Source organism: Oncorhynchus masou, chromosome 10, assembly GCF_036934945.1.
Source record: "Oncorhynchus masou masou isolate Uvic2021 chromosome 10, UVic_Omas_1.1, whole genome shotgun sequence".
Taxonomy (NCBI): domain Eukaryota; kingdom Metazoa; phylum Chordata; class Actinopteri; order Salmoniformes; family Salmonidae; genus Oncorhynchus; species Oncorhynchus masou.
In genome coordinates this window covers 29,102,256-29,116,868 of record NC_088221.1, presented here as the reverse complement: position 1 = coordinate 29,116,868, position 14,613 = coordinate 29,102,256, and positions in this window count along the sequence as shown.

The following is a 14,613-nucleotide window of genomic DNA, read 5'->3' as shown; positions in this document are numbered from 1 at the left end:
CACACACACATACAGACACACCACAAACACACAAACACACACACACACAGACAGACCACAAACACACACACACACACACACAGACACACCACAAACACACACACACACACACAGACACACCACAAACACACACACACACACAGACACACCACAAACACACACACACACAGACACACCACAAACACACACACACACAGACACACCACAAACACACACACACAGACACACCACAAACACACACACACACACAGACACACCACAAACACACACACACACAGACACACCACAAACACACACACACACAGACACACCACAAACACACACACACACAGACACACCACAAACACACACACACACACAGACACACCACAAACACACACACACACACACACAGACACACCACAAACACACACACACACAGACACACCACAAACACACACACACACACAGACACACCACAAACACACACACACACAGACACACCACAAACACACACACACAAACACACACACACAGACACACCACAAACACACACACACAGACACACCACAAACACACACACACACACACAGACACACCACAAACACACAGACACACAGACACACCACAAACACACACACACACACAGACACACCACAAACACACAGACACACAGACACACAGACACACAGACACACAGACACACAGACACACAGACACACATACACACCACAAACACACACACACACACAGACACACCACAAACACACACACACATAGACACACCACAAACAGACACACCACAAACACACACACACACAGACACACCACAAACACACACACACACACACACACACACACACACACACACACACACACACACACACACACACACAGACACACCACAAACACACACACACACACAGAGACACACCACAAACACACACACACACAGACACACCACACACACACACACACACAGACACACCACAAACACACAGACACACAGACACACCACAAACACACACACACACAGACACACCACAAACACACACACACACAGACACACCACAAACACACACACACAGACACACCACAAACACACACACACACAGACACAACACAAACACACACAGACACACCACAAACACACACACACACAGACACACCACAAACACACACACACAGACACACCACAAACACACACACACACACAGACACACCACAAACACACACACACACACACAGACACACCACAAACACACACACACACAGACACACCACCAACACACACACACACAGACACACCACAAACACACACACACAGACACACACCACAAACACACACACACACAGACACACCACAAACACACACACACACACAGACACACACCACAAACACACACACACACAGACACACCACAAACACACACACACAGACACACTACAAACACACACAAACACACACACACCACAAACACACACACACACAGACACACCACAAACACACACACACACAGACACACCACAAACACACACACACAGACACACACCACAAACACACACACACACAGACACACCACAAACACACACACACACAGACACACACCACAAACACACACACACACATAGACACACCACAAACACACACACACAGACACACACCACAAACACACACACACACAGACACACCACAAACACACACACACACAGACACACCACCAACACACACACACACAGACACACCACAAACACACACACACAGACACACACCACAAACACACACACACACAGACACACCACAAACACACACACACACAGACACACACCACAAACACACACACACATAGACACACCACAAACAGACACACCACAAACACACACACACACACAGACACACCACAAACACACACACACACACACACACACACACACACACACACACACACACACACACACACACAGACACACCACAAACACACACACACACACAGACACACCACAAACACACACACACACAGACACACCACACACACACACACACAGACACACCACAAACACACACACACACAGACACACCACAAACACACACACACACACAGACACACCACAAACACACACACACACAGACACACCACAAACACACACACACACACAGACACACCACAAACACACACACACACAGACACACCACAAACACACACACACACACACACACACACACACACACACACACACACACACACACACACACACACACACACACACACACACACACACACAGACACACCACAAACACACACACACACACACAGACACACCACAAACACACACACACACACAGACACACCACAAACACACACACACACACAGACACACCACAAACACACACACACACACACACAGACACACCACAAACACACACACACACAGACACACCACAAACACACACACACACAGACACACCACAAACACACACACACAGACACACCACAAACACACACACACACACACAGACACACCACAAACACACACACACACACACACAGACACACCACAAACACACACACACACAGACACACCACAAACACACACACACACACAGACACACCACAAACACACACACACACACACACAGACACAGACACACCACAAACACACACACACACAGACACACCACAAACACACACACACACACAGACACACCACAAACACACACACACAGACACACCACAAACACACACACAGACACACCACAAACACACACACACACACAGACCCACCACAAACACACACACACACAGACACACCACAAACACACACACACACAGACACACCACCAACACACACACACACAGACACACCACAAACACACACACACAGACACACACCACAAACACACACACACACAGACACACCACAAACACACACACACACACACAGACACACACCACAAACACACACACACACCACAAACACACACACACAGACACACCACAAACACACACACAGACACACCACAAACACACACACACACACAGACCCACCACAAACACACACACACACAGACACACCACAAACACACACACACACAGACACACCACAAACACACACACACGCAGACACACCACAAACACACACACACACAGACACACCACAAACACACACACACACACACACACACACACACACAGAGACACACCACGAACACACGAACACACACACAGACACACCACAAACACACACACAGACAGACACACCACAAACACACACACACACACAGACACACCACAAACACACACATACACACAGACACACCACAAACACACACACACACACACACACACACACACACACACAAACACACACACAGACACACCACAAACACACACACACACACAGACACACCACAAACACACACATACACACCACAAAACACACACATACACACCACAAACACACACAGACACACCACAAACACACATACACACCACAAACACACACAGACACACCACAAACACACACATACACACAGATGACAGGACCCCTGATTGGTACCAATCTCACCCTGTGTGGTCAAGCATTTAGAGCCTTGTGCTATGCTGTGCAATGAGAAGATGTGGTGCTACACAACCCTGCCAAGCTCATATACCACACACATATGCTCATTATTAGGAATGGAAAATGGAAGGGCATTGTCATATTTCTAGCACAGCGCAGCACTTATTGCACTGTCTAATATTCATATGAGCATATTCTCAGCGTTATACAATGTGTACCCATTGCCCAGTTCATGGTGCTTTGTCCCGAAGGCAAACCAAGGAAAATGTTAATTTCTCCTCTTCTAAATCGCTCGGAGGAACCCAATTTCTGTGCCTTTGTAGCCAGCACAAAAAGACATTAATACAATCCACAGGCAGAGTGGAGAGGGCCGTACGTAACTGGCCTAGTTTTGGGGAGTGTGTAGATTAATAAAACATAGGCTGTATCTGTAACGGTACCTTATTCCCTATATAGTGCACTACTTCTGACCAGAGCCCTGTGTGCCCTTTGCCCTTACCATGGAGACGTTCGCTGTCTGCCAGCCAAGCCACAGCCTGGCTGAAACATAGCCAATGGGGACAAGCCTATACTCATTGCTTCAATGGGCTGTCTAGTCGGTCTTTTTTATAAAGACTTGTGAAAGAGTAGACATCCTGATTGGTGTTAATAAAGTGCATCCCTGCTTTTTGACCTTTCTCCATTCCTCTCTCTGCCATCTCTCTCTCCACTCTCTTAACCAGCACTCAGAAAACAACAGACACCTGACAGCGGCTTTATTAAATACCTCTAGTGCTAAATTAAATGCCATCAATACCTCTAAATTGCAGGCCATGTATAAAATGTCAATCATTTACAGCACCTCCAAGGACAGTTGACTTTATATCACCATCTGATTTAAAGACTCAACAAATAATACTGTCTGCCTGGCCCGCCAGGGTGCATTTATATAGCAGCCATTTCACAACAATCTTGGTCGGGAGAGCCTTTCACTCAATCACTACAGCCAAACTCACCTTGACTCTCTCTGCTGGTAGTCTGCCTCATAACGTGTCTCACCTCCACTGACTTCTCAGTTTCTTGGTGGTTTCTGACTCCTGTTAAATGTAACTCAATTTTCCCTCTCGATTATTTTCTGGCTAGAACAACAAAAATACATTCCATTAACTGATTAGAACCTGTGAAGGGATGGAGGGAGAGAGGTAAGGGAAAGTACATACTGTCGTGCTCCTCCACTGACTATACATTTTACATAACATTTAGCCTACACATTTCAATGTTCTAATTACTGGTAACTGTGTGTGTGTGTGTGTGTGTGTGTGTGTGTGTGTGTGTGTGTGTGTGTGTGTGTGTGTGTGTGTGTGTGTGTGTGTGTGTGTGTGTGTGTGTGTGTGTGTGTGTGTGTGTGTGTGTGTGTGTGTGTATCTCAGACTGGCCAATAAATATAAAAGGTTAAGATGGGCAAAAGAACACAGACACTGGACAGAGGAACTCTGCATAGAAGGCCAGCATCCCGTGCCTCTTCACTGTTAATGTTGAGACTGGTGTTTTGCTGTTACTATTTAACGATCTTCAGTTTCTTGACAATTTCTCGCATGGAATAGCCTTCATTTCTCAGAACAAGAATATACTGACGAGACTCAGAAGAAAGGTATTTTATTCTGGCCATTTTGAGGATGTAATCAAACCCACAAATACTGATGCTCCAGATACTCAACTAGTCTAAGGAGAGTTTATTGCTTCTTTAACTAGGACAACAGTTTTCAGCTATGATAACATAATTGCAAAGGGTTTTCTAATGATCCATTAGCCTTTTAAAATCATAAACTTGGATTAGCTATCACAACGTGCCATTGGAACACAGGAGTGATGGTTGCTGATAATGGGCCCCTGTACGCCTATGTAGATATTCCATAAAAAAATCTGCCGTTTCCAGCTACAATAGGCATTTGCAACAATAACAATGTCACTCTATTTCTGATCAATTTGATGTTATTTTAATGGACAGAAAATGTGCTTTTCTTTCAAAAACATGGATATTTCTAAGTGACCCCAAACTTCTGAATGATAGTATATATACAATTGTATTTAAATGTAATGTGTCTCACTGTTCTTCATCCAATAGAATAAAGAAAGGCCCTGGATTACAGTTGAGGTTACATTATAAGTACATAGTGCAAGTGATCAATGCCGTACGAGATTCTGCACAGATTATTACAGCAATTGTGAAGATCTCCACTCCTGTGTCCTGTGACTGCTATCTTGAACATGCATGCTTTCTATTATTACATAAGAAGACATTTATAGTTTTGTTAGTTACTGTAGGCTGACCTCAAAATGTGTCCATGAATGTGCTACTCATTTTAATGTTGAATAAATACTGTTCCATTGGTTCACTGTATTACAAAAGTGACATTGAATTGTGCTTGGTTGTTAACGGAACCAAATATCATCATTTGAAGGAGATATCTTTTTTGTGCCACTGACTTAATTCCAGTTTATCGACAAATTAATAATTGATATGTTGGATACACGTCTCCATCTCAACCAAGAATAAAAGTTCATTAAAGCTTGCGTTGACAACCAAACACAATTCAATATCTATTTGGTCTACAAATTAATAATTCATATGTTGGATTCTTGTCTCCATCTCAACCAAAAATTGAAGTTACAGTATATGAGACGTGAATCCAACATATGAATGATTAACTTGAAGATTAAATTTGATATTAATCAAAGCCCTAGGCAAATATGTATTGTCTATTTTCAGTTGAATCCTGGGTTGAATTGAAACAAAAGATGTTAATGACTTTGCAAATGTTATATAGGTCTAAATACTGTAGAATAATTGATGATATGACTTTAAAAAGTATGGTCATATATCATTTGCAGTTACTAAATATATATAATTGACATTTGTTTGGTAAAAACAGTACGATAAATACACATGTTGATAAAGTCCATTCTCGTTTTTCTCCTTTTCTTTTATATATTTAGTTATTAAGAGATCTCACACTAGTCATTCTCACGATAGCACATTAGTAGTAGTCAGCGACACATGTCAAAGATAAGTAGGTCTTGATTAAAACTCTGGATGGGATACCAAATGAACAGCTGTCGATAGATCAACTCCCCAGTAGGAGGTGCTGCCTAGCCTATTGTTTCTTTCTGATAGTGGGTATAACGTTGAAGATCTGACATTGTTTCAAAGGTCCAAATTCAACATATTTTTAGCAAGGTTTGTCTAGATGAAAATGTGTTACAATGATGACATAATCCTGTGGTTGAAATTCCAACCTCAAAACAACATTTGATAACTGTTTTCAAATTCAGTGCCTTCGTAAAGTATTCAGACCCTTTGACCTTTTCCACAATTTGTTACGTTACAGCCTTATTGTAAAATGTATTAAATTATTGTTTTCCACCATTAATCTACATACAATACCACATCATGCCAAAGAAAAACAGGTTTTTAGAAAATGTTGCTAATTTCTTAAAAATAAAGAACTGAAATATCTCATTTACATAAGTATTCAGACCCTTTACTCAATACTTTGCTGAAGCACCTTTGACAGCAAATACAGCCTCGAGTCTTCTTGGATATGACGCTACAAGCTTGGCACACCTGTATTTGGGGAGTTTCTCCCATTATTCTCTGCAGATCCTCTCAAGCTCTGTTAAGTTGGATGGGTCGCATTGCTGCACAGCTATTTTCAAGTCTCTCTAGAGATGTTTGATCGGGTTCAGGTCCGGGCTCTGGCTGGGCCACTCAAGGACATTCAGAGACTTGTCCCGAAGCCACTCCTGCGTTGTCTTGGCTGGGTGCTTAGGGTTGTTGTCCTGTTGGAAGGTGAACCTTCGCCCCAGTCTGAGGTCCTGAGCGCTCTGGGGCAGGTTTTCATCAAGGATCTGTCTGTACTGTGCTCAATTCATCTTTGACTCAATCCTGACTAGTCTCCCAGTCCCTGCCGCTGAAAAACATCCCCACAACATGATGCTGTCACCAGCATGCTTCACTGTGGGGATGGTGCCACGTTTCCTCCAGACGTGATGCTTGGTTTTCAGGCCAAAGAGTTCTTGGTTTCATCAGACCAGAGACTCTTGTTTCTTTAGGTGCCTTTTGGCAAACTCCAACCGGGCTGTCATGTGCCTTTTTACTGAGGTGTGGCTTCCGTCTGGACACTCTACCATAAAGGCCTGATTGGTGGAGTGCTGCAGAGATGGTTGTCCTTCTGGAAGGTTCTCCCATCTCCATGGAGGAACTCTAGAGGTCTGTCAGAGGGACCATCGGGTTCTTGGTCACCTTCCTGACCAAGGCCCTTCTCCAACGATTGCTCAGTTTGGCCGGGTGGCCAGCACTAGGAGGTCTTAGCCATTGTGTTCTTGGGAACCTTCAATGTTGCAGATTTTTTTGGTACCTTTCCTGAGATCTGTGCCTCGACACAATCCTGTCTCTGAGCTCTATGGACAATTCCTTTGACCTCATGTCTTTGTTTTGCTCTGATATGCACTGTCAACTGTGGGACCTTATATAGACAGGTGTGTGCCTTTCCAAATCATGTCCAATCAATTATATTTACCACAGGTGGACTCCAGTCAAGTTGTAGAAACGTCTCAAGGATGATCAATGGAAACAGGATGCACCTGAGCTCAATTTCGAGTCTCATAGCAAAGAGTCTGAATTCTTATGTAAATAAAGTATTTCTGTTTTTATTTTTAATACATTTGCCAAAAACTCTATGTACTGTACCTGTTTTCGTGTGGTCATTATGGGGTATTGTGTGTAGATTGCTGAGGATTTAAAAAATATCCATTATACAATAAGGCTGTAATGTGATAAAATATGGAAAAATTCAAGGGGTCTGAATATTTTCCGAAGGCTCTGTATTTCCATGTAGATTCCACATCAAACACATTGAAAAATTCAGTTGAAACAATGTTGATTCAACCAGTTTGTGCCAAGTGGGAATGTCGATTGGAGTCCTATGGACTCGCAATAAACTTATTTCAAATAATTGCAATACTGCCTTCTGTAGGATGATAACTACAATCCTATTGTACACTTTGTAATGCTGATCCTCCTCGAATTAAATCATATGTGACAAAGCAGATGATTGTCAAATATAAAACGTTGTAGGACGACATTTAGCGCTACATGTTCATGTCATAGAGCCTGTGATTACTAAGCAGTAGCAGTGTGTGGTGTGCAAGGCTGAAGAAAGAGGTAGCTCGTTATTAAATTCATTCATAATCTTAATTTTCAAGCTGTTGGCTGTAGGTGTCCCTTTTCAACACACTAATAAAAAAGCATGAGCTGACGCACACCAAAAGAGGTTAGTAGAGATGCTGACCAAAGGCCAGTAAACAGTAGGGTAGAAAATAAATAAAGAGAGTAGCACACTCTATATACAAGCTCCCAGTAATATATTGGGTAAACCACCAACTTTGTGTAACACAATACATGCAAATCTACCTTTCAAAAAAAAGGGGGGGACTCATGTGAGATTTGAACCCCTGACACAATCTGTGACATCTAGGTGGACTAGACACTTTGCAACAGTGGTGGCAAAAGTACCCGTAAAAGTTAGTCACCCGGTAAAATAATGCTAAAGTAAAAGTCAACGTTTTTGGTTTTAAATGTAAATGTAATAACTAAAATATACTTAAGTATCAAAAGTAAAAGTATAAATCATTTAACATTCCTTATATTAAGCAAACCAGACAGCACGATTTTCTTGCTTTTTAAATTTATGGATAGCCAGGGGCACACTCTAGCACCCAGACATCATTTACAAGCGAAGCATTTGTGTTTAATGAGTCCACCAGATCAGAGGCAGCAGGGATGACCAGGGATGTTATCTTGATAAGTGTGTGAATTAGACCATTTTCCTGTCCTAACAAGCATTCAAATTGTAACTAATAGTTCTTCTTTTTTTCAGGGAAAATGTATGGAGTAAAAAGAACATAATTTTCATTTGGAATGTAGTGGAGTAAAATTAAAAGTTGTCAGAAATGTAAATAGTCAAGTAAAGTATAGATACCTAAAAAAACAACTTAAGTAGTACTTTAAAGTATTTATAGTTAAGTGCTTTACTCAACTGCTTTGCAAAGAGAGCAATTTGTCCAGTCAGTCAAATACACATGATAGTTTCTTTGATGATCAGAACGTGCTGTTGGACTAAGGACTCTTCCATGAACAAGTGTTGGAATACGTCCAACCACGTCTACGATTTGAATTGGATGATGCAGAACTTGTGCCAGGATATAATCAGTGCCACCTGCTGAGGTTAGCATAGGGCTAACGTGTGCCTTGTTATCTGATGGGAAGAGCTATAATTTTGTGTTCTGTTTAGTGGAAGGAAATCAACCATTTTAATTGGCTGATACACATTTTGTGCCGGAGAACCTGTTTAAATTTAAATGGTTGCAAGAGTCTGATCAACTCTTGATATGTACAACTGTAAAATAAATTTGTTCACATTGTCTTACAATGGCATTAACTTGCATCTTGTCTTTATTGTTTGAGTTTCTTGCCAAGTGGAAAGCTGCGTGTACCCGGTGTGTTCCACAGAGAATGTGCTGCTCTATACTTGGAGAGGGGAGATATTTTGGTATTTTCCCAGTGATAAAACTTTTATGCTCAGCATTTCTATGTTGAATAAATAATCTAATCGTGAAGATAATTCAAAATCCATTATATTCTGTGAAACTATTGATGTTTTTTTTTAAAGCCTAATCATGTGACTTTACTTACCTGCCTCTGGTATCTTCCAGGTACGGGTATCTTTCAAGTTGACAAAAGGGCCGTGTGAAAATCAGATTGACAAAGGGCAGTGTGAAAGGTCACTGTTTGAATCCCTGGGCCAACTAAGTGGAAAATCTGTCAATGTGCCCTTGAGCAATGCACTTAACCTCATTGCTCTGGATATGACTGTCTACTGAATGACAAAACAAACATTTTTCTGGGCTTATTGTAATGCAGGGTTATTGATGTAATTTAAAATAGCAGTCTACTTAACATTGCTTTTGTGCAACTACTGTAATTCCTGCAAGATGAGGAAGAGGGGGGGGATCCTGAGAGAGAGAGAGGGGGGGGGGTCCTGAGAGAGAGAGAGAGAGAGGGGGGGGGGGGGGGTCCTGAGAGAGAGAGAGAGAGAGAGAGGGGGGGGGGGGTCCTGAGAGAGAGAGAGAGAGAGAGAGAGAGAGAGAGAGTCAGCAAGAGGGAACCTGAGAGAGAGCGAGAGAGAGAGGGGGGGATCCTGAGAGAGAGAGGGGGGGGGGTCCTGAGAGAGCGAGAGAGAGAGAGAGAGGGGGGGGGGGTCCTGAGAGAGAGAGGGGGGATCCTGAGAGAGAGGGGGGGTCCTGAGAGAGAGAGGGGGGGGGTCCTGAGAGAGAGAGAGAGAGAGAGAGGGGGGGGGGGTCCTGAGAGAGAGAGAGAGAGAGAGAGAGGGGGGGGGGTCCTGAGAGAGAGAGGGGGGGATCCTGAGAGAGAGAGGGGGGTCCTGAGAGAGAGAGGGGGGGTCCTGAGAGAGAGAGAGAGAGAGAGAGGGGGGGGGTCCTGAGAGAGAGAGAGAGAGAGAGAGGGGGGGGGGGGGTCCTGAGAGAGAGAGAGAGAGGGGGGGGGGTCCTGAGAGAGAGAGAGAGAGAGAGAGAGAGGGGGGGGGGTCCTGAGAGAGAGAGGGGGGGGATCCTGAGAGAGAGAGGGGGGTCCTGAGAGAGAGAGAGAGAGAGGGGGTGGGGGGGTCCTGAGAGAGAGAGAGAGAGAGAGGAGAGAGAGAGAGAGAGAGAGAGAGAGAGTCAGCAAGAGGGAACCTGAGAGAGAGCGAGAGAGAGAGGGGGGGGGGATCCTGAGAGAGAGAGAGAGAGAGAGAGAGAGAGAGAGAGAGAGAAAGAGGGAAACCTGAGAGAGAGAGAGAGAGAGAGAGAGAGAGAGAGAGAGAGAGAGAGAGAGAGAGAGAGAGAGAGAGAGAGAGAGAGCAAGAGGGAACCTGATACTCTAGTAATCGTATTTGATTGATGGACGTCATTCCAGACAGTTTTCTGTGATTAGGCCAGTTCAGTGAGTTATCCAAACACTGCAAGCTGTTTGACTTGCTGTTATGGTGTAAAGTAATGGACAGAGAGAAAATTAAGATGGATGACCCTCCCTTTGGAAAAAGCCACGCAATCCAAGTTTTATCACAGATAGAAAGCATTGTGAGCCAATGACATATCCATAACTTTGATATAGTATATTCCACTAATATGTTGACCATGCATTGATGTGAATGGGAGATTTGCGGGAAATGTGCATCTCAAGTTAGACTGGGCCTGGTACAGCTGTCCACCCACTACTGCAGGTAACATGGTTTCCATTACAACCACAATGTTTGGAAAAAAACACAGCAATTGGATTAAGTGAGTCAACTCAACTAAGAGGAAGCAAACAAAATATTTAAAATCCAATTGTTACTGATATTATCACAGTCATCATCTCTGTCATTACCGCTGTGTTTTCCTCCAATGAAATCTACTCTCATTTCACTCCCCATTAGATGTGCATTATCATCTAGTCTACAGAGGCTGGGCCAACATGTGTGCTGCTCTCACTCAGATCTCCTCCTGAATACACAGAATTAATTCAGGAGAACAGCAGCAAAGTTGCAATTTCCTGTAATTTAGCAGGAAGGGGGTAGCTGCTGGGCATTCAGGGGGAGGGAGAATTCTCCCTCCCTCTGTTCCCCTGTTCTCCGCTCCTCCTCCACTCCCTCTCTCTTCTCTTCTGAACTGTAGACAAATTGGCACTTCTCTTTGTCCTAACCCGGACACAATGGACTCGGATGACAAACTGTAAGATTGATTCTGATTCTGTTTGTCACTCAGACCCAAATAATGACAAAGGAATTCCTCTCAACTCCTATAGCAAGGTTATAGCTTATTACTTAAACGCTGCCCTGCTATACTGCAACGGACTCAATTGACAGTATGGTACATCATGTCTGGTTTCAATTAATGGATGATTATTGTTTACATGCACACACCATAACACAGAATGTGTCTGTTTTTAAAAAAACAGAGTACAAGCAGAGCTGAGTGCTGGCTGGGAAGTATTTTAAAAGAGCCAGAGCAGCACATTCACAGTTCAAACTCACAACTAACATTCATCAGTGTTTCAGTGTTTGGGGCTTACACTGGATGCTCCTACAGACCCTGGTGTGTATTTTCCTCTCAGCATCCAAAGGGCAGGAGTGATGTTGTGAATAAAGATAAAGGATGAGTTTAAAGAGGCTAACACAGAGCCAAACCCTGCCTCTTCCCTCATAGTGAGCCACTGCACCACAAAGACACACAGGTGAATTATTGATGTCCTACATTTGTATTGAAGAGGTATCATCTGAGGAATCCGCTATTTTTTCTCTGCTAGCTGGAACACTGTTGTCAGCACACCTAGTTTAGGCCAGAAGTGCTTACTACTGCTGCATACACCCACAAAGCTCTCTGTGTCTCACTGCTTCTACACACAAACACATACACACACAGCTCGCTGTGTCTCAGATGGCCACGTGTCTGTTCATCACAAATACCTCTCCATTACAGTAACAGAGTTACTGAACAGAGACAACCTAATCATGAGTCCAACTCCACCAGGACCCGGCTGAGTTATATGTTTCTCTCCTAGAGAACACAACAAGGGTTGTGTGTGTGTGTGTGTGTGTGTGTGTGTGTGTGTGTGTGTGTGTGTGTGTGTGTGTGTGTGTGAGAGAGAGAGAGAGAGAGAGAGAGAGAGAGAGAGAGAGAGAGAGAGAGAGAGAGAGAGGGAGAGAGAGACGCGAGCTAGAGGAATAGATCTGCTCACAAATCTCTGCTGCTTACAGCTCTGTTCCTCTCTGCTCAGCCTGGTATCATAGATGTAATATAGTAAACAGAAATCCGGGACACTCAAATTCTAGCAACCCAAAGGCTGTGTGTTCGAATCTCATTAAGGACAATTTTAGCAACTAGCAACTTTTCAACTACTTACTACTTTTTAGCTTACTGCTTAGTATGTTAGCTAACCCTTCCCATAGCATAATCCTAGCCTTAAGCCTTTAACCTAACTCCTAATCTTAACCCTAACCTTAACCCCTAACCCTTAGCCTAGCAAATGTTAGCCAGCTAACTAACATTAGAGTTAGCCACCTAGCTAACTATAGACACACCTAATTGGAATTCGTAACATATCATACATTTTGCAAATTCGGAATATATTGTACTTTTTCAAATTCATAACATATTGAACGTTCTGCAAATTTGTAACATATCCTGCAAATTGTAAATTGTAATTCATAACATATCATAAGAAATGGATGATGGACATCAACAAAATAATACGCCGAATATTATGCGCCGAATACCACAGGTGTAGACCTAACAGGCTGACTACATTGCTCACGTCATCTTGCAGGCAAAATAACAACTCAATGTTTATGTCCCAGGACAAATTAGCTAGCTACAGCACACTATCTAAATAGGACAAATTAGCTAGCTACAGCACACTATCTAAATAGTACAAATTAGCTAGCTACAGCACACTATTTAAATAGGACAAATTAGCTAGCTACAGCACACTATCTAAATAGGACAAATTAGCTAGCTACAGCACACTATCTAAATAGGACAAATTAGCTAGCTACAGCACACTATCTAAATAGGACAAATTAGCTAGCTACAGCACACTATCTAAATGGGACAAATTAGCTAGCAAGTGCAAGCTAGCTAGCTAAATTGCCTTCAATGTTTAATGCGACCTGTCCCCAAATTAATGTAATTGGTTCAGAGATTGTTTTGATATTTTAACCTCCATGTCGTGATCGCGTTTGGTGTAGGGGGACAAAATAAATGTATGCACAATGGCGCACGATGGCGCACGCACGCAGCTGGTTTGGGTTCCGTGTTAGAGTGAAATTCTTACTTACAAGCCCTTACAAGCCCTTTACCTTAAAAAGTAAAGATAAGAAAAACAATGTGTTAATGTACGGGGGCACCGGTATCGAGGTAATTGAGGTAATTATGTACATGCAGGTAGGGTTATTAAAGTGTGTGTGTGTGTGGGGGGGGGGTCAAAGTGATGACCCC